This window comes from Halichoerus grypus, chromosome 11, assembly GCF_964656455.1.
Source record: "Halichoerus grypus chromosome 11, mHalGry1.hap1.1, whole genome shotgun sequence".
Lineage (NCBI taxonomy): Eukaryota > Metazoa > Chordata > Mammalia > Carnivora > Phocidae > Halichoerus > Halichoerus grypus.
Window position 1 is genome coordinate 103,826,858 of NC_135722.1, and position 22,873 is coordinate 103,849,730.

Here is a 22,873-nt window from a genome sequence, read left to right on the forward strand (position 1 = left end):
TTCTGTTATTCGGACGTAACTTCTACTACTCCATGTTCTAGATCACTGGTTTCTTTCCTCTGTCTCCTCCATTCTAGTTTTGAGCCCATTGTTTTAGTACAGTTATTGTTTTTTTTCAATTCTAAAATTTCCATTTGATTCTATTTTGTGTCTTCTATTGTCTTGATGAGATTTTCAACTTAATTGCTGAGGCTTTCTACATTTTTTTTTTCAAGAGTGTTCATAATTACTCATAGAACCATCTTTATAATAGATTCATTAAAATCTTTGTCAAATAGAATGGAATATTATGCAGCCATCAAAAGGAATGAGAGCTTGCCATTTGCAACAACGTGGATGGAACTGGAGGGTATTATGCTGAGCGAAATAAGTCAATCAGAGAAAGACATGTATCATATGACCTCACTGATATGAGGAATTCTTAATCTCAGGAAACAAACTGAGGGTTGCTGGAGTGGGGGGTGGGGTGGGAGGGATGGGGTGACTGGGTGATAGATACTGGGGAGGGTATGTGCTCTGGTAAGCGCTGTGAATTGTACAAGACTGTTGAATCTCAGATCTGTACCTATGAAACAAATAATGCAATATATGTTAAGAAAAAAAAAAGAAGAGGATAGCAGGAGGGGAAGAATGAAGGGGGGGAAATCGGAGGGGTAGACGAACCATGAGAGACGATGGACTCTGAAAAACAAACTGAGGGTTCTAGAGGGGAGGCGGGGGAGGATGGGTTAGCCTGGTGATGGGTATTAAAGAGGGCACGTTCTGCATGGAGCACTGGGTGTTATGCACAAACAATGAATCATGGAACACTACATCTAAAACTAATGATGTAATGTATGGTGATTAACATAACAATAAAAAAATAAAAAAAAATCTTTGTCAGATAGTTTTGGCATCTCCTTCATCTCAGCATTGACATTTATAGTCTTTTCTCATTAGTCTGCAATATTCTTAGTTCTTGGTATGATATTTGATTGAAACCTGGACATTTTCATATTATGTCATGAGATATTGAATCTTATTTAAACCTTCCAGTTTAGCTTTTTTTTTTTTTCCCTGACACTGCTCCAGCAAAGGAAAAGGGCATACCACCTCATTACTGATAGATGAGAGTGCTGGTTCCAACTCCCCATGTGGTCTCCACTAACACTATGATGCAAGTGACCTCATTATTGTGGGTTAAGGATGAAAGTCCTGGCTTCCCATTTGACCTTTTCTGATATCACCCTGAAGGGGTATTAGGGCACCTCATTACAGCCTCGCAAAGGTGGAAGTCTAGCTTTCTCATTCTTCTTTTGCTGGTATGTGTGGAGGTGGTGTTTAGCTGGAGTAGAGAAATTATTGTCTAAAGGTTTTCTGTCTTGCTCAGCTGCCTTTTTCCTACTCCTATGGCTATGGGGACCAAGCTTTTGTTGGGGCTCTTATTGTCTTTGCCTGTTGCGATTTCCCAGTTGCTGGTTTCTTCAGCTCCAAATCTGGAATATACAAGGCAGGAAGAAAATCCAGGGAACTTACCACTGTGTCTTCCCTTATATCCTAAGATTCCTGGCTGCTCAGCCTTCCTCCCTTTACCTCTTAGAGTCTTCTTATGCTTGTTTTAAATATAATGCCCAGGGTTTTTATTTGTACATAGTGGGAGGAATACTAAATCTACTCCATATTCCCAGATGTGGAAATCTCAGTATTGCTTTTATTTATATCTGTTTTTAGAGGGTGGCCTTGGAAGGTTGGAAGTCTTTCAGAAACTTGAGTTGAGTATGCATTATCTCATTTATTCTGATGGCAATCTTATAATGCAGATAATGCTTTTAAGTGACTTTTGAGACTCAGAGAGATTAAGTTATAATTGCCCAGGATTATACAACTAATAAGTGATAGACCAGAATTATAACCCATGACTCTTTAAGACAGGAACCAAAAAAATGTCTAATCTCTGACTCTGACCTGTCCCTGGCACCTTCATTAATATTTACTAACTTTTACTAAGCACTCAAATATATAATAGGGAGTTAGGCTTGAGGTGTATGTAAAGCAAAGATCCCCATCAGTTGTATTTTTAGGGGACAGTACCAGCATGTAAGGGAACAAAAACCCTAAGAAGTAGAAGTGACAAGAGAACCTGAATCCCCCAAGAAATCACACAGGCCTTGAAACTGGAAGCAGGTGGGGTATGTTCAAGGCATTTTTATTTAGCTAGAGCTTTAGGACAATCTACCTTACTCAGGTGAACTCTGTCTTTATGATGCATGAGAATGAGACTGTAAAGGTATAATATCTATGAATTAAGGGAGCTGAACTATCTGGTGATCATTTCACACTCTAAAAGACAGAGAAACTTGCCCCATGTCACACTCAGCAATGTTTAAAGTCAAGAGGGAACCCATGTCCCCTGTGTCCTGATTCAAAGATATTTCCACTATGAAAGGACAGACTCAGGACTTTTTTCATTGCTAAAGGGTAAAAGATATAGAAAATATTATTTGGTCTAAATGAATAGAAGAAAATGTACTGCTTCCAATTAGTCATCAACATTATCTCGTTTTAACTCAGAACAAAATGATTAGGTCTGATGACCGGGGCCTCTCTAGAATAGATAAAATCTGTATGCTCAGGATGAAATTTGGGTCAGGATGAATTTAGATTAGATTATCCATTCACCATTTCACTTGTATATGATTTCTTCAAGAATCCTTCCAATGTTTCAAGTAAGCATGACCTTGGAATCTGTCCAATTCTAACCCACTGGAAACAAGTTACCTTTTTGCATTTCTCAACCTATTTTTCCAGTGTTTTGATGAGTCACATTAATAGTGAGTTGCCAAAAGCTGAAGACTAAAAATTTCTCAAGAAAGCCACCTTCTGAGGTCTTTGTTCTCTTTGAATGGAGAGTGACCTCTGGTCTCTTGCTATCCTCAGCCCTTTCACAACATCATCAGATTTATCACTGGCTCTAACAAGCCCACTGTTACTTGATAAAGTATATATTGCAAATAACAAATTAATAAGAAGGCAAAAAGAAATTTTATTAATCGGATTAGAAAATTAAAAACTGTAATGTAGTTCTTTTCAATATTTTAATTGGGAACATTAGAGCATTAGAGGCAATCTTCTGGAATTTACTCAAAAGTTTTAATGATCTTGCTTCAGGATGTAGTATGCGTTCTGATTCCCAACTCCTATCCCTTTCAGAGTGACCACATTTAAAGAAAAGTAACAGATGGCAAAGGCCGGGCAGGAGTGCTCTGTAGGTAACACCTGTCTTTCTGATCTTAATCCTGTCCTAAAGAGACAGGGCGTGTCCTCTCAGGAAGAAACTCAAGGAAGAGCAGGGGGAAAGGCCCATGCTATGCCCAGTGTTGTGGGAAGAAATTTCTCTTTACTTATGATTGTACCTTCAAAATATGTTTTTATTGATGGTGGGCTCCCTAGCTTCTGGCCCTTGTATCTACTGAACACCATCAGCAGTGGGGTAGTGTCATTGTGCCCCTCATTGCCAGGAACACACTTAGAGTAACAACAAAATGCCAGTTTGACTTAAGGATAACCTTGATGAAACAGTAAAAAACAGTAATTTTTAGATAACTAAAAAATTATTAACAAATACTCAACTATTTTATAATAATAAATTTATAATCTATAAAGGAAAAATGCACTAGAAAATAATTAATTTTAACAAATTAATACACTGTTTTAAAATAATTTAACCTTTGATTACTCATCTTATGCTTTTGTGTTATGAAATGAGAAGTACACATAAAGGAATTCCATTGCACACCAGCGTACAATAGTTGTTTCTAGGTAAAGCATTCTTTTGCACAGTGAGCAAAATGGTCTCTTTTTAATGAAATATCAAATCCACTTGGGAGAATAACTGGTTATTCAGACTTGGGTATTTTCTCAAAACGAACCAAGTGAGCCTGTCATTTCAAGGAAAATGACAGCATGCATTGCCAACGATAAAAGTTTGAACTTTTGAGCAAAAATTAGAAACCCCTATCTTACAAATGTAGGGATCCGAAGGGGTACATGCACCCTGATGTTTATAGCAGCAATGTCCACGATAGCCAAACTATGGAAAGAGCCAAGATGTCCATCGACAGATGAATGGATAAAGAAGATGTGGCATATATATACAATGGAATATTATGCAGCCATCAAAAGGAATGAAATCTTGCCTTTTGCAACGACGTGGATAGAACTGGAGGGTATTATGCTGAGCAAAATAAGTCAATCAGAGAAAGACATGTATCATATGATTTCACTGATATGAGGAATTCTTAATCTCAGGAAACAAACTGAGGGTTGCTGGAGTGCTGGGGGGTGGGAGGGATGGGTTGGCTGGGTGATAGTCATTGGGGAGGGTATGTGCTATGGTGAGCGCTGTGAATTGTGCAAGACTGTTGAATCACAGACCTGTACCTCTGAAACAAATAATACATTATATGTTTAAAAAAAAAGAAGACAGTAGGAAGGGAAAAGTGAAGGGGGGGAAATCAGAGGGGGAGATGAACCATGAGAGACTATGGACTCTGAGAAACAAACTGAGGGTTCTAGAGGGGAGGCGGTGGGGGGATGGGTTAGCCTGGTGGTGGGTATTAAAGAGGGCATGTATTGAATGGAGCACTGGGTGTTATACGCAAACAATGAATCATGGAACACTACATCAAAAACTAATGATGTAATGTATGGTGATTAAGATAACATAAAAAAAAAGAAAAGAAACCCCTATCTTCCACCATGAACTTGGCAGCTTCCCAATATTTAAAGACTTTTCTGATGAGGTTGGAAGTGATATTAACAAATGGGAGTTTTATACACTGTACAATGAAATGAATTAAAATTTTGAAGGTCTGCATAACTCGTGAACCAGTATTTTCCAAATGATGAATGCATGATGTTAAAGAATCATGCATGCTGAAAGATCCATTTAAAATGCAAAACTGACCAATGGATTTTAATATAACAGGTAAGGAAGTTTCATTGATATGACTGAGATTCCACACAGCAACAACCTTTAAGAAGCTACCCTTTGTTGAGCCCTCTCCTTTCCTACTACTTATCTGTGAGGCCAATTTTCTTCAAATTAACGTCTCACTACCAGTTGAATACAGAGCCAGATATGGGAATCCAGCCGTTTTCTACAAAACCAGATATTAAAGATATTTGCAAAAATGTAAAAAAATAAAAGAAATTCACCCCTCTTACTGTTTTGTTGATCTATTTTAGAAATGCGGTTATTTTCCTGATATATATTATTTATGTTAGCACGTTGTATGTTTATTATTTTTAAATAAATTAATAAATACTTTAAATCTTTCTGTTTTAATTTCTAATACAATGAAATATAGCTACATATAACCTACATAAACAAAAGTGTTTAAAGGTCCTCAATCATTTCAAGAATAGAGATCCCGAGACTAAAAGTTTGAGAACAACAGTTGTAGGTCATCTCTTGACAATTTTTTTCCTATTTGGCTTTTAAAGGAAAAAAATAATATAATTATCTTTAGGGGGACTATTTGGATTTGTCCCATTTTGTTTGTTTGTTTGTTTGTTTTAGTTATGACAGTAAGCAAATAGGTGGAGGCCTCCAGCAGTGGGCTCGGGTAGGCTATGCACAGAGACAAAACACATTTGCATTGTTTGGTGTGATTTTTCTGGCTTCATACTATGAATCTGCTCAGTAAATAAGAGCTGTTTAGCACCTACCAGGTCACATCAACTGTGGCCCTAATAGCACAGTCAATTGAAAGAAACAAAAATAGCAAAATTGTATGCGGTGCCAGGAACTATTCTGACTGCTTTCCTCCTGATATTTTCTGATTTAATCCTCACAACTACCATATTTTAGAATAATTCCCATTTATCAGAGGAGAAAATTGAGGTTTAGGCAAGATTTGTATCTTGCTTAACATCACAGTAAACTGCAGAGCTGGCAGAAGAATGTAGATGTATTTGATGTCAAAGTCTGAACTTTTAATTGTCCCTGGAAATACTATTAGAAATGCTATAACAGAGTTCAAACAGAGTGAGTGGAAGAGGTTGATTATAAGAGGGGAAACCCTGGCATTGAGCTGCATCTTGAAGGAAATGTAGATCTTCCACTGGAGGGAGGAACAAGCCATCCAGGTAGAGGAAACTGCTTGAGCAAAAACCCGTAGCTACTAGGATATCTGCATATTTGGAGTATTGTGACTTGACATTGGAAAATTACATAGAACAAAACTGGGGAAAGCTTTAAAAGGGTGGTTGAAGATTTTAGACTTAGTTCAAGAAGGGTGGCAGCCTTAAGGGATTTTGCAAAGGAAGTGACATGCTCTAAGCTGTGCCTTAGGGAGATAACAAGGGGCACAATTAGACATCTGCATTTGCTTAGCCACAGAGAGCTCAAGGGCCATAACTCTTGCTCCAAAGGAATTCCTAATGATTTCATGTGCAACAGGCCAGAGCTTCTGCCCGGTTGGCATTTGGGTGTTCTGTGTGGCTTTGTTTTGACAAACCTTGGCCATGACCCCCTCACAAGAAGAAGAGCCGGGGTCACAACTCCCTCTGTGGCAGGAAGCCCCCTGCCTACTGTCAAACTGCATTCTCAAAGGCAAGCCTTCTTTCTGCCCTGATCTCCTTCTCTCCTGCCTTTTCCCTTCAAGTGGTGGGTGTTAACTTATTGAAATCTCTTTTGAATGTTTGCAGGAAGCTGGTTTTTAACCAGGGGAGGTCTCAAGCAAGCCTACTAAGACCAGAAACCTAGAAGCAGGAAATCTTGTGGAATCCCCCTGCAAACCACTCAGGTTGTCACCTACTCCCCCACCCCGTCCTCCCTACTGAGAGCTGAGAACTCCACTTGGAAATCTTTTAGGACATTCCTGGGTGAGATGCCACTATTTCTCAACATCCCGATGCATGTATGGCTTACTGAAAATGTCCGGGTGGCTTGTGATGATAAAAGTCACATGAAATTATAACATTTAAAAATAAAAACAAAGTGCAAATTAAATTCTTCAAAAATCAATCAGTAAATGCAGGCATACCTGCTGATCTTTGTGGGAGCTGGGGAGGAAAATGGTGAGGTGCTGTTTAAGTGGTAAACAAACATTTTTACTAAATCAGTCTCAGGAAGTCTCTCTCCTGCAGGGTCCACACACACAAAGCAGTTCATGAAAACCCCAAGTAGATTCAACTGAATCACCCCTTATTTGGGGGAGGTGGCATAGGGAAGTCAGTAACCGTATAACTGTTAGACTCAATTTAAGCATTATTTTTTATTTTTTCTTAACTTTTTAAAAAGTTGTGTTTAACTGCCCAAGGGAACTAACAAAAAAGTAAAATAATTTCTTCCCCAAGTGGGGGTAATGAAAGGAAAGGGCCAGGAAGAAAGTTTTTAACTTCTGTATGAGAAGACAAGCATCTTTTCCTTGAGGTCAGACAGCGCTGATGTGTGAAAGGAGAAGACAAGGGATGGGAAACTCTGAATTTCATTGCAAACCACATGGCATGAGCAAAATACATCCATTTAGGTTGAATTCACTGTGGGGACACCTATTTGAACTCCAAAGCAACTTGGATGTCTTGAAAGCAGTTCTCTTAATTGAAAAGTTTTTTTTTTTCTTTTACAATGCATAAGATCTTTTCACATCCACTTAAAACACAGGTACCCATTTCATGTCCTGTTCTTTAATATATGATTTCCGATTATGTTTTCAGTTGGAAATTCCTGGCTTCCGTTTCTCAGTGTCAATGACGGCAAGCACGAGGGATTTTAAGTTTAAGCTGAACTTTTTCAAGGCATTTTATTTTTGTTCTTCCACTCTATTTTGCCATTTACAGAAACTCTAAGAAGATGGAGACAAACTAGAAAGATCCCTTGCTTTTTGAAAATCGCTGTGGCATTGAGTAAACAAACATGCCTTTGTTCTCATCTTCATTTTCGGCATGAAACTCATTAGCAGATGGCTGATGGGGAAATCCTGACAGATGTCATGAATGTGGCAGCCTGAAATCAAAGCTGATACAAGAAGAGCCTGACGATGTAAGGGACACGTCTATTTGTTTCCCTGGATTGGTGTGTCCAATAGAAGTTTACAGGTGGTGAGCAGAACACCATGGTAAGAGCAAAACGTCATATTGGACTAGGAGGAAAGAATGGGAATATCTGCAATCCATCTCCAGGAAACTTAGAAGTCATGGTTTTTCCTTCTAATTGGCTATATACTATATGAACTTCAACACTGTCTGGTCTCTAGGACTGTTGGCTTGTTCTAATTTGTTCACGGAACACAATTTTGTGTGCACCATCCACCTACTCAGAATTCTTCAGTCTCACTCCCTTGGGGCCAAGTTCAACTGCCTTGGTCTGATATTTAGAACCCTGGGCAATCAGGTCCCCATTAGTTATTCAAGCTTACAGATACTAGAATGCTGGGCATTGAAGGATGGATAAAATTGCCTTGGCAAAGATGGTTAAGGAAAAGGGAATCCAGGTGCAAGGCAGAGATAGGCAAAACTATGGAAGCTTGAAGGGCAAGGTGCATTTGGAGAATGGGAAGTCATACAGTGTGACCAGAAAATAGGATACATGGAGGGACCCGGGAAAGATGAACTCTCAAAGAGGTAGGATGGTCCAATATAGGGTCTTGTGTGCCACGCAGATTGAGACTGAGTTTTGTTTCTGTAGCCATTGGGGTAATCAGCAAAGGCTTTTGCAAAGAAAGGTGTTATTATGGATGCTGGCTTTTAGAAAGGTGACTGGCAACACATGAATGTCCTGATTGAAAATGCCAGAAAAGGCCAAATAACTGCCAGAAGTCTTCTCAAACATCGTAATTCCACAAAAACATTTTACATTTGTTAGAAATTACAGAGATTACCAAGTGGCCCAAGACATCATGGTGAAAATATTTAGACAATTGGCAAACTCTTCTTTCTCTATATGCTATTTCCAAAGGAGATAATCTTTAATCCTCTCTTCCACCCAAATTATTCCCTGTCTTGGAAAAAAAATGCCAAAAATGTTTGGGAACATGCACTCCACCCGTGTTTTTTGGAAGGGCTGGTTATTTAGTTTCTACATGAGTCAAATGTTAATCCACAGGAATTTTCTTAGAAAAGATGCATTGCCAAAATGCTCCTCCAATATAATTCTGGTGGGAACCCATGGTAGGTGAATGTAAATTATAGTCATAGAATGTAAAAGAGGAAGGAGACTATTAACCACACTAAATACTAACCACCAATGTATTATGAAGTATTTGACATTTTGTAAGTCCATGTTGAAAATTCATAGTCAAAGAAGCATGATGATTTCAGAGCTTATATAATCTAGATTTCCAGGGGCACCTGGGTGGCTCAGCCAGTTAAGAGTCTGACTCTTGATCCTGGCTCAGGTCTTGATCTCAGGGTTGTGAGATGGAGCCCTGTGTTGGGCTCCATCCTGGGCATGGAGCCTACTTAAGATTGTCTCTCTCCCTCTCCCTCTGCCCACCACTCTCTTAAAAAAAAAAAAAAAAGCATAATCTAGATTTCCATCAGATGCTTATTTGGTCATGGAGATTCTTTAAGAACATTCCACAAATATTTTTGAACATTATGTGGAGCTCTACAAAGATATTGATGAACAACACAGTTCCCTGCCCTCATGGAGCTTACATCTAAAATAAAGATACAAAAAGATAAAGAAGCAATGATCATAATATGGTATCATATAATAATAACTATGATGTGAAAGGGCTTTGGTGAAGGAAGTACATGGTGTTACGAGACCATACAGAGTAAATCGGGGGCGGGGGGCGGGGAGGGAGGGTTGCATGGCAAGGAACACATCCTTTAAGAAATTACAACTAAACTGACATCTAAAGCATAAGCAGGACCTAACCCAGCAAGACAAGTGGCCAGGGAAGAAAAGAGTGGGAACGAGTGTGAGCAGTGTTCTAAGACAGACTCAGAGTCAAGAGAAAGAAGTGCATTCAGGAAACCAAGTAGTTCACCCCAGCTGGAATTTATATATACACCATGTGTGCGGAGGGGGAAGGCTGGAATGTCTACAGATGAAGCTGGAGAGGTAGGAAGGGGCCAGATCCCACCGAGTCTTGTAATACTCGTAACAGAATTTGGGATTTATCCCAAGGGCATTAGAGATCCACTGACTGCCTTTAAGCAGAGGAATCAGGATCATATTTGAATCTCAGAAAGGTCACTCTGACCATGGAGTAAAGAATGGATCTATGGATGTGGGCAAGTCGGAGGTAGGATGCCCAGGGCAGGAGGATGTTATAATCCTCAGGAGAGGCAATGGAAGCCTAAGCAAGAAGAATGGAAATGAAGACAGAAAGAAGGAAATGGATCTGAGAGGTATTTCCAAGAGGACATACACAAGACTCTATAATTGTTGCTCAGGGTGAGGGAGAAAGGGGAGGTGAGGGTAACCCCCAGATCTCTGGCTGGACTAGTGGAAGTGGCTAGTGAGGGAAGGAGGAGAAACAGATGAAGGGGTGAAAACAAGGGGTTCAGTTTCATTCCTGTTAAGATTAGTATGTTTGGTGGACATCTAACATGCCTCTGGGTATATGGAGCTGGACTGAGGTTTGAGTCATTAGCACACAGATGGCCATGGGAGACAATGCGTGTATGGAAGGCTCAAGTCTTCTTGGTAGCAGAACTCCCAAGCATCTGTTAGTACTGCTTTAAATGGGGACGCTCCATATCTCAGTCCTTTTTATCACAGCCCTGTAATCCACAAAGTCTATTCTGTTCCATATCTAGGTTCCTGAGAGCATCCGTATCTTTCAGCATACATAGAATCATCTGTCTCCTCCCCAAAAAATCGCAGTTTTGAATCAATTACATTACCCATAGAGCTTACCTTGAGTCCATCATTCTTCACCTTTATTTCTGATCTGGAGAAAGCTATATAAATTTTGTGACATTATCTACCCACATAACAGCATAAATGGAGAATCCAAAAAAAAAAAAAAAAAAAAATCAGGACCTTTGGTTTCAGGCAAAATAGCTGAGTTATGTTTTAAGGGGATTTATTTGGGTCATCTGATATTTAATTTAAACTGCATGCTTCCTACTCGCCTTTTAATTAATTCATCTTTTATCTTGCCCTGACATGGTCAGAACTTATTTAGGATCCCTTGTTCCCGAAGATCAAATTGCTTTTCTAAAGTACATTTGGTTTCTAAAACTTGGCATCTCTGAGCTTCTGGTGCCAATACAAAGAGCACATACATATTCCAACAATCCATGGATTGTTGCTAGTGAGCGGCATCGGTCCTGGCCTTTGGGAGGAAGGACACAGCGCATTTCTTCATGGGGGAAGTGATGGAGCTATTATTACTTTCAAGACACCCCTGGTTTGTCCATTCAGAAAGGCACAAGTCAGGCTCTGTGGCCCATTCAAAGGATGAGGCTGTGAAAATGGGTCCCCTGGTGACACTTGGACTGCCAGCCCTTCCCTTGCATCCACTCCGCAGCAGACGGTTCCCAGCCCCCGAGTCTGTTAACCTTGACCTCGCCTGTCACCATGGAAACACAACACTGCCAAGGGAACTTCCTCTGTGATTATCATTCAAACTGTGAAAGAATAGAACAGAAAATAGAATAGGAAAAACACCCGGAAAATTTCATTGCCCATTTCATGTTGCCATTCAGCCTTTTTCTTTAGAACAGAGAAGCTTCCAGCAATTTCTTTGAAAGTTTGGTGTTGGAGTGAATGGGGTGAGGGTGGGGTGGGAAGGAGGAGTCTGGCCAAGAACTGCTGTGGCAGCCTAATATTTTACCAGCCTCTACTCTGTGTGAGGAGTTAAGGCTGACCTGCAGCATATTACCATACCTGGAATAATTTACAATTGCCCCCCAAAGAATAAAATACCTAGGAAAAAACTTTGCCAAGGAGGTGAATGACCTGTACTCTGAAAACTATAAAACACTGATGAAGGAAATTGAAGATGACACAAACAAATGGAAAGATATCCCATGTGCATGGATTGGAAGAATTAATATTATTAAAATATTCACATTACTTAAAGCAATCTACAGATTCAGTGCAACCCCTATCAAAATACCAATAGTATTTTTCACAGAACTAGAACAAATAATACTCAAATTTGTACGGAACCACAAAAGACCCCAAACAGTCAAAGCAATCTTGAAAAAGAACAAAGCTGGAGGTATCATAATCTCAGGTTTCAAGATATACTGAAAAGCTGTAGTCATCAAAACAGTAATCAAACAGGCATAAAAATAGACACACAGATCAATGGAACAGAATAGAGAGCCCAGAAATAAACCCATGCTTTTGTGGTAAATTAATCCATGACAAAGGAAACAAGATAATAACAGGAAAAAGATAGTATTTTCAATAAATGGTGCTGGAAAAACTGGACAGCTACATGCAAAAGAATGAATTTGGACCACTTTCTTATAACATACACAAGAATAAACTCAAAATGGATTGAAGACCTACATATAAGACCTGAAACTATAAAAATCCTAGAAGAGAGCACAGGTAGTAATGTCTCTGACATTGGTCATAACAACATTTTTCTAGATATGTCTCTTGAGGCAAGGGAAACAAAAGCAAAAATAAAGTATTAGGATATGTCAAAATAAAAAGCTTTCACACTGGGGCACCTGGGTAGCTTAGTTAGTTAGGCATCTGACTCTTGATTTCAGCTCAGGTCATGATCTCATGAGTCCTGAGACTGAGCCCTGCACTGGGCTCTCCACTCAGCGGGGAGTCTGCTTGAGATTCTCTCCCTCTGCCTCTCCCCCTACTCACACACTCTCTCTCTAAAATAAATAGATACATCTTTTTTTAAAAAAAAGCTTTCTCAGTGAGGGAATCCATCAACAAAACAAAAAGGCAACCTATTGAACGGGAGGAGATATTTGCAAATGATACATCCAATAAGGGGATTAATACCCAAAATACATAAAGAACTTATACAACTCAACACCAAAAAATAATCTGATTAAAAAATGGGGAGAGGACTTGAATAGACATTTTTCAAAAGAAGACAGATGGCCAACACACACATGAAAGGATTCTCAACATTGCTAATCATCAGGAAAATGCAAATCAAAACCACAAGATATCACCTTACACCTGTCAGAATGGTTAAAATCAAAAGGACAAGATATAACAAGTAACTACAGAGGATGCAGAGAAAAAGGAACCCTTCTTCACTGTTGGTGGGAATGTAAATTGGCACAGCCACTATGGAAAACAGTATTAAAAACAGAAATATCATATAATCCAATAACTCCACTACTGGGTACTTATCCAAAGAAAACAAAAACACCAATTGGAAAAGATATATGCACCCCTATGTTTATTGCAGCATTATTTACAACAGCCAAGATGGGGAAGCAGCCTGTGTCCATTGATAGGTGAATGGATAAGGAAGATGTGATGTGTGTGTTTCTGTGTGCATATAATATATATAATATTATGCAGCCATAAAAAACGATGAGACTGTGCCATTTGGAACAACATGGATGGACCTAGAGGGTATTATGCTAAGTGAAATAAGTCAGACTGAGAAAGACAAAGGCCAATGTTTTCACTCATATGTAGGATGAAAAAAATGAATAAACAAACAAAAAGCAGAATCAGACCCATAAATACAGAGAACAAACGGATGGATGCCAGAAGGGAGAGGTATGGGAGGATTGGCAAAATGGGTGAAGGGGGTTGGGAGACACAGGCTTCCCATTATGGAGGGAAGAAGTCATGGGGATGAAAGGCACAGCTCAGGGAATATAGTCAGTGATATTGTAACAACATTGCACGGTGACAGACCACAGCCACACTTGTGAGCACAGCATAACATAGAAGTGGAATTACTATGTGGTATACCTGAAACCAACGTAACATTGTGTGTCAGCCATACTCCAAAAAACCAAACCAAAACATAACAAAAACCCAGAAGCCAAATACGTAAATAAATGAAGTACCTAGAATAATGGTGCTATCCTTAATACCATTTGAAATGATTTGGATCTTCACCTGTAGGTTGCTAAGCAAACAACTATCATTATTATTTCCCCACTACCCCCTTGAATTAGGACCAGAACTTGGTAGCAGTAAAAGAGGCCTGATTTCAATTTACAGTAGGATTGCTCACATAGAATTGGAAGGAACCACAGAGATCTAGTTCCAAGTCCATACCTGGAACTGTGGGCAAGATATACTGTGTGTGTGTGTGTGTGTGTGTGCATGCCCCTTAACTGGGCCCACAGCTTTCCTCATAAATTCTACATCCAGAAAAATTTAATAAGAACTTACTTGGTCCCGCATCTTCCTTTAACAGACCAGCAATATGAAGTCCAAAGAGATCATGCCCTTCTCTTGCTTACTCTCTTCCTTCTGTTGCTCCTCTTACTCCTTTCTCTGTCTCTTCCACCTTTCTCTTTTTCTCTTCCTAAAGTGACAAAGTTGCATAGTTTGGATTTTGCATTGACTTGAGTGAATGTTAAACAAGAGTGTTGAGTTCCACAGGCGAGGCCCAGTGCAGACAGAGTGGGAATGAAGTTGGAAGTGCACCTGGACTCACAGGGAAGCTGGAGGATCAAGAAGTAGGCAAATGATTTCAGAAACACACTGGGGTTTTGGTCTCAATGAATGCAGAGGCCCTGGCAATCCAGCAGTCAGGACCTGGCGTGTTCTTAATATGTGTTTCCTTGGCTGCTCGTTGCCTTGCTGAGTGAGTCTTCCCTTCTACCTCCGGGAGTGGAGGAGATCAGCAGCTGCTGAGGCCGGGTGCCCCCAGATTCACCAGGGACAGAATGAGATGGAAACATCTACAAGTTCTAGGAGCTCCTGCTTGAGTTTGACTCTGCCCTCCGAAGAGGAGGAAAGATGTACTTTACTCACCTTGACGAGGTGAACACAGTGTGCTTTCATTTGTGATGTTTTATCATGTGCTGCTGTTTGTTCTAAACCTTGAAGTCTCTCAGCGTGCTGACACAAGGAACATACGCCTTGAGCTTTGGAGTCAGACACATGTATGTTTTAGTAACTCCAACACTGCTGGCTGGGGCAAGACTCACAACCTCTTTAGCCCTTGGTTTCCGCATGTGCAGAATGGCAGCCACAGTAATGCCCATCTCAAGGGATGGGCACAAAAATTAGAGAAACAAAGGCATATAATGTGTCTGATGTGGAGTCCTAGGTAGTAATGGCTTCCGACTACCTCTCACCCAGCATTGGGCTCTGTTTCAACAACACAGACTGGCTCAGAACGTAGAGAATGCTGGAGGAAATTTTTTGTGCTATTCGCCCTGGACTTCAGAATACAAAACGATATTAAAAAATATTAAAGACTCGTTTACTCTTTGCTTTTTGTTGAGCTTCTTAGGTGAATATGAACGAGAGGGACAGCCAGGAAATTTGGTGTCACAACATCCACAGTTAAAAAGCACCTTATGACTTAAGTGAATGGGTAAAGAAGCATTTCCTAATGTTTTCTGACTTGCCATCTCCTTTTATAGTAAAATCTTGCAAACCGTCTTAAGAAGTTTAGCAATTATTTTATCATCTTTACATGATATCTATTAAAATGTTATTTTAAATTGAAAATAGACATATTTTAGATCTATGTTCTAAATTCTTAAGCTAGGTGCTGAGAATATGGGTATTTACTATATTATTGTCTACTTTTTTGTATTCTCTAGATATTCCATCATAAGAAAATATTATACCAGTATTTCATTTTTAATAGTTTAGTAATTATTTGAAGAGGAAATTTTTACAATATTTTCATTTATCAAGTGATATACACTCTTTGATTTATTTTAACTTAATTCTATATGAAAAGGAATAATTTATGGACAAATAAATTTTAATATGACTTTATACCATATTTGACTTTGGGACCAAAAATATATTAAAATGAAATGAAGCCTAACTATATGTTCTAGAACCAACAGTTGCTTTCATAACTTGAGGGTTGAAATGTCTCTTTGGAGATTACAAAAAAATCAACTGGTATCCTTTTTTTAGATATATATAATTTTCAGGTTTTGTTTCTAAAGTATAAGATGAGGGAGACTGTTTCAGGCTTTCACTTGCAAGCATTTCTCCACAAACAACTCATTGCAGTTGTGGACAGGCTTTATTCTCAATAGATGGAAAGTCTAACTGCATATAATCACAGCTATGTTTTATATTTTAAACACTGTTAATCTACAGTGACTTCCTGATGTCTGATATGAGAACTCTGAAAGCTATCTGTGGGTCTAGTGGGAGCATCTTGGGACATATTTAAAAAATTATTATCACTTTTGTATTTCCCTTTGACTTTCTGTATTTCAACAATGGAATTCCTCACAAATTAAACAATGGATGACTAAGAGGAGAAGCAATATAAACGGTATATGGGTCAAAAATATTGTGGCAGCTACAGGGGTTCAGTGTGGGATAAATATCTGAGTGAGTCATGAAAGCCTTCATCGGATGTCCCCATGTCCTGTGTGCTCAGGGACATAGGGCCCAACAATGACATGAGCCCCCTTTAAATTCTTTTCCATGTACTGGACTTATGTCCCTTCTATTCTAGGCTCTGGGCATTGGGAGAGATTTTACTCCTCTTCTTATCTCCAATGGCATCTAGGTCGAGTGTGGCATGGGGTGGACATTCCAGAAGTGTTAGAGATTTAATGGACTTGAATGACTTCCACTGAGTGGCGGATCAGACAATAGATGTAGGGGAGGCGAGAGTTACGCATCAGAGTCAGTGATGATCTGGAACTAGAATAACAGAAGGCTGGTGTTGCCACTATCAGGCATGGGAATCAGAAGGGACACTCAGGTCTCTGGCAGGCACCTGACACTAGACCCACCCCCACAGGAGGAGGACAGAAGCCAGGGCACCTGATCCGGCTGCAATGCCGAAAGAGATAGCTCTGTCTGTCCAACAAGTATCGTTCCTAAGGGACATGATGGTAACTGTTCACGATAAGGAAAGAGTGAAGCTGAAGGAATGGGCTGTGCCTCACCCGACAGGTGGACCACACTGACCAGAGGTCAGGGATTGCTCCTGAGTCTAGCAGTTGACTAGTAAAAAAGTACGATTCAGGGACCAATATTCAGGCCTTAGGAGGGAGGTTGGTAAAAGCAAGACAAGGGTTTGAATTGAAGAGTGGAGAAGCCCAGTTTACTAGTAGCAAGACTAACAATGCTGAGCTACCGGGAGCCGGTTGACCGGAGAGGCTCACCAATTCCTGGAAGTGTGGGTGGGGCTGGACCTACAGGGAGCCTCAGCAGGGACAAGAGAGGAGGGAGACAGAGGCTGGGAACCAGGCGGGCTCAAATGAGAGTTCTCTGTGGTGGTTCTTGCCTTGTTTTTCCTGAGGCCAATCGTTTTACCTGATGCATGAATAACTTTTTGAACTTATCCTGTATTTTAAAACAAATTATTTAGTGAGTGTGTTATAGACTGAAGGCCAACTGGTATTGCAATAAAAGTTTATACTGAGGATAAAAGATTTCTAAGACGTAGGTAAATGATACGTGTACATCAATTTATGTCCTAAGCAGTTAGGCTTCATAAACTACTTTTTGTTTTGCATATTGTGAAGCTATTCTGTTAGGTGCATACAAGTTTATAATTACTGTATCTGCATGACAAATTGTTCCATTTATCATGAGGTCATGACCTTTCTTCATCCCTTACAATTATTTTCACCTTAGAATCTATTTTCTTCTGATGGAAATGGAGCTATAACACTTGCTTTTAATTCATGGTTCTTTGGGGTAACTTACTCTGCTGTTGGAGTTTGAACGTGTCTGTATCCTCATATTTTAAGTGTGTTTCTTGTAAACATCACATAGCTGACAAACTGACATTCTTTGTTTTTTCAACAAAATTTTATTTCATTTACACTGACTGTGATTATGGAGGTATATGAATTCATCTCCATCATCTTACTTTGTGCTTATATTAGTTATTCATCCTGCTTTGTGTATTTTTATCCCCTTCTAATTTCATCTGGATTGATGAACATTTTTTAGTTAATGTTTTCTTCCAGAGATTTGTAAGCCATCTATTTTACTTCCTTAAAAATAACCCTTACCTAAGTTTTTACCCTCTTGCCATAAAAATACAAAGACCTTAGAAATTGTAATTCCATTCGCTCTTCTTTGCTTACATCATTTTTATACCCTCAAATTAGGCACTGTCATCGTATTGTTTTATTCAGTATCTGAACAGACTTTTTCACGTTGGTACTGGTTCCGTTGTTTACTATTCTTCCTGGTGTTTCACTTCCATTCTTATCATTGAAATTTCTTCTTCCTGAGGTTCAGTCTTTAGTAGAAGTTCCTCCAGTGAGACTCTCCTTCAGTGATAAACTGTTTTTCTGATTGCACAAAAATGTCTTTGCTCTTCTTCTTAAGTAATAGTTTAGCAAAGGGTGAGGTTATATGTGAATAGTTACTTGCTGTCAGCACACTGAAGATATCATCTCTTGCATTTATTATAATGGGTTTACATGCATTGAATTGGATCCCCATGTTCACTAATTGACTACAATTCAAAATAAGGATTTTTAAAAAATCAATCTACTATTGCCTACACTATAATGGAATCCAAATTTATGTTTAATATAACAAATCTATTAAAATTATAACTTATAACCCTCATCCTTTAAAAAAAAAAGGCTTTGAATCACCTATTCAAATCTGGGAGATTCTTCATGGACATATTTCAAGAATTTAGTGAGGAAGATACAGACTTACACACCTCTAAGAGAAGGGAAGCTCTTTCGTGAACATTCTCCTTGAAACTTCCAATCTTGGAAAAGTAGAAGCAGCATAGGAGAAGGACACTGTCAAATATCAGCTTGCACTAATAAATAAATTTGGTATAGATTTTCAACAAGTGCTTAGAATTAGCAAAAAAAGTAATTATTTAAGACAAGTTTAAAACTGTAGTAACAATTCTGTACAGTCTTAATATACTTTCCATTTTTCATATATATATTTTTCTTTTTTTGTTATGCCAGAGGGGAAGAATTCACCCTTTTTCTCTTTACAAATACCGTTTGTTAACTGACTGTAACTGCCAAATAACAAATGTAACAGAGTCAAATATGTATTTGATTTATTAACCCAGGTGGTTCCTTCTTAAAGAGAAATAGACTTGTTGCCCGTGGTTTGTGGCATGAAGCCCACTTCAAAGGGTAAAGTTCACTTTCTTCCTTTTACTATTTTTCCCTCCTTCTGTCTTTCTTTCCTTATTTCTTTGCTGTTGTTGTTGTTTTAGAGACAGTAGATGTGATTCACCTTTTGTTTAAAAACACAAACTGAAAAAAACCTCTGTGCGTGTTGGGCTTTTTAGCTTTCAATTCTACTTCACTTAATGTAATGAAACTTTTTCATATCTGCTAAAATATGAAGTCCAATAGCTGATGCAAAGGAAGAACAAAGCAGTGGATGTTCAGGTAAAAGCTAGGGTAGATGGAGGTTTCACAAAGTATGTTAATCACATGGCAAGTGAATTGTACATTAACTAAGAGAGGAGACTCCTGCTCTCTCATTCCTTGTATTCAATTCAGGACTGGGACTCCATCCTGAAACCTCATGAGTCCACTTTTTATTCATTTTTCCCTTTTTATGTCCACAGTCATTATTGTGGTTAACACCCTCTCTGTAACTTGCTTAAACCTAAGTTTGCTGCTTTTTGACTGGCTCTCCCCATTGACCTAAAATACACCTGACCAAATCACACTCCTGCTTAAAATCCTTGGTTATATTATTATTTTTCTACCCTTCAAGTGTCTGACACATAGTGTTTAGTAAATAAATGCGTGTTTTTTTTTAAACAAGATAAATAAGAAAAAGGAAACAAGAAGTAATGGAGAGATTAGTACATTAACTCACTTAGTGAATATTTGAACTATGTGTCCAGCACTGTGCTTGGTGTTCACAAGGGTGAACACAATATATGTAGGGCTCCTGTTGTGGGTAGGCTTCAGTCTCACTCATTCCATCTAAATAAGTAAACAGCTAAAATGCCTAGGCACTGACTAAGGATCGGGTGTTGTACCAAGTGTTCTCCTTTGGTCTTCACAACCACCCACAATGAGCCAGGCTAAAAGTGCGCATTTTGTTCAGGATACAACTGGGGTATGACAGGGTTAAGTAACAAGAGATGGAGCTAGGATTAGAAACTTGACAGACAGACCAGAACTCTATTCCTAACTCAAACCCATAGTGTACAGTCATCGTCTGGTTCATTAGAATACACCTATGATTCCTGCAGTGATAAGGGAAGGCTACCTGGCAGAGGAAATCACCCAGGGTCTGACTGCAGAGAACTGACTTCCAGAGTCAGACCTGGCTACAGCCAGCACTGGATTTTCGGAAGCCTCCAGAATTCCTGGTACATCATAAGAAGGGGATTCATTTCTGTACCCCTTAGCCCTCTGCCTAAAGCATGTTGACCAAGTTTGTTCTTAGTCCAGGAATTTCAGCTAAGAATTTATCCAACTACCTATTTTCCATTTTTTTAATCGTTAAGATTCTGGTTTTAATAACTTATTGTACTTGTACCCTTAAAATTTTTATTAATCATTTTCGTATTTTTAAAATGTCTTAATAGTCATTATCCTTAATACTTTTTATTATTCACTTAATTTTTTACTATCTTTTAATTAAACTTTTAAAGATATTTTTACTTTCCACTTCATTTTTCAAGTTTGCTTCCTTTTTACTCTTCTCTACCATGTCCCCAACTTCATTTAATTTTATTCTTTTAGTAAAGGTGATTAATTAAACGTGGTTAAATGTTATGCCTTTTTAAGACTTTAAAATCGACTCTTGCATAAATCAGGGAAAAAGACCTTGTGGAGAATGAGTCCCAGGACATGCTTCTGGAGATGGCTTATGATGAGCCAGTTCAGAAAGCGAAGATCGAGGATCGCGTGGGCTGAGCTGGGCAGGGCTCTGTGTGTGAGGTAGGGTGTGAGTCCTGAGCGGGTGTGTCAGGAAGCCAGGCTCTTGTCTCAATTCTTTCACTAGCTGCCCTTGTGACCCTTGGCAGACCCCTTCCCTGCTCTTCTCAGCAGTAGCAGGAAAGGGCTGAAATAAATCATTTCCAAATGGGCCTTTCCAGCTTTGGTATTGTGTGTGTCCTATGATTCGGATGGCCGTGGATTAGCAGAACAAAGCCGAGCATTTTGATGGAGCCCTATTAAAGTGGCATATCAAATTATCAAAACACTGCTTTTTATTACTTAATAATGTTCTCAGAAGAAATCCTTGGTGTATCCCTGACCCTGTGCCTAAGCTTTGCCCTGTTCCTCAGCCTGTGAACCCCACCAAAGTATCCCTGTGATCAAAATGGCAATGTCAAAATAGCATGAGCACTTTGCAGAAGGGCTTTAGATTCTGGGCACAACTGCTCACTTATCCCTTAGCTGTGTGGTCTTCGGAATGAGACTTCTCAGCCTTGGTTTCCTCATCTGTAAAGTAAATTATAGTCTTGACGCTGAAGACATTAAGCTTCGAAATAAAATGTGTAAAGAGCCCATGCATGCTTCATCACATATAGAAAGGAAATAAAGCTTGAGGTAGTTTAATGGTCCCAAAAGAACTTCCTAAAAGAAAATCATCTGTGTTTCACTAAAAAGTTTTTAAATCATTTCTAGGTTTCTAGGTTAGGAGCGTCTTGGGTTTCAGAAGGGCTGATGGCCCCGTAGACTGGGAAGAGATCAAGGGCTCAAGTGGGAAGGAAAAGCAGAGATCAGACAGTCAGACAGTCTGAACACGTACTGAACAACTTATCAGATGTACAAAGAGAAGGGAATGTTTATGAAAAACAAGCCCCCACATCTCCCTCACTCCTATGCCCAGATCAGAGCCCTTGTGTCTGAGTCAGAGCTGAAAATCAGCTTTTAGAAGTGTTATTGCTCACAGGGGGCAAGTACTGGTATGATACAGCAACATTACTCTTGAGCTCTGTGGCGTCTTGACCTTGTCTGGCTTAGAGGAATCTCAGCGAGACTCATCTGTGGCTTTATGTAGTGACCAAATTGGCTAAAAGGCCCAAAGATGAAACATATGTTGCTCTGGCAGGAAGTTTTGGAACACTTGGTGAACTTCTTGAGAAATAAGATAATCTTGTAAAATTGGGTTGTCTAGTTGCTGAATTCCTGAGGCAAAGTAAACAACGAGAGTACTGAGGCATGCATGTTGGGGGAGGGTGGGTTGAAGCTGGCTGGATGATGATGATGATGATGATGGTGATGATGATGTCTTGAGAATCACAAAGAGAAAGAATGCATTCAGGTTCTAGAAAATTGTCCATATTCTCAATTTTGGTATGGCCCTCTACCCCCAAGAGAAAGCTTTACCTGGAAAACTATCTCACTTTGAATTTTCATTCTTTTGAAAAAGATAAATGGGTACCAAGGAGATATTATAAGCTATTATAAATGTTCAGGATACCAAATTGAGTAAGACACAACCATTCCTGGATTGAGTTGATAGTTTTATGGGGATAAAAACCTGTGGGCAGCCCATGGTACAATCCAATGTGGTGCGTGCCATTACAGAAAATTGAGCAAAGAACTGCAGATCACAGAGGTCAGATCAGCCAACTCTGCCTGTGATAGTCGCAAAAAGTCTTCATAGAAGAGGTAATATACTTCAGCTGGTTTCTTACAAAAATGGTAATTCAGGAAGTGAGAAGGGGAGAGATTTTAGATGCAAAGCTTGTACAAAGAAGGCACAGAGTCAGAAATGGATATGGCATAGAGGTGTGGGCCTGATATGGACTGGAATTTGACAAGAAGGCCATGATGGCAGGACAGGAACTTAAGCTACAGGATAGAATGATAGGATGATAGGGAGTGAGTCTAGGAAGGCACT

The 22,873-nt window shown here is 39.3% G+C and overlaps 1 protein-coding gene across 11 annotated transcripts in view; it reads right to left on the minus strand.

Annotated features, from left to right (window-relative positions):
• POU2AF2 (POU class 2 homeobox associating factor 2) overlaps positions 1–22,873 on the minus strand; it is a 484,065-nt gene that overhangs the window by 212,331 nt on the left and 248,861 nt on the right. For 3 of the 11 annotated variants that reach the window (XR_013442617.1, XR_013442616.1, XR_013442618.1), the window contains exon 8: positions 14,288–14,423. The exons of the other annotated variants lie outside the window; for them this stretch is intronic. The gene's annotated coding sequence lies outside the window, so the exon portion shown is untranslated. The remainder of the gene's footprint in view (positions 1–14,287; positions 14,424–22,873) is intronic. 11 annotated transcript variants of the gene reach the window in all.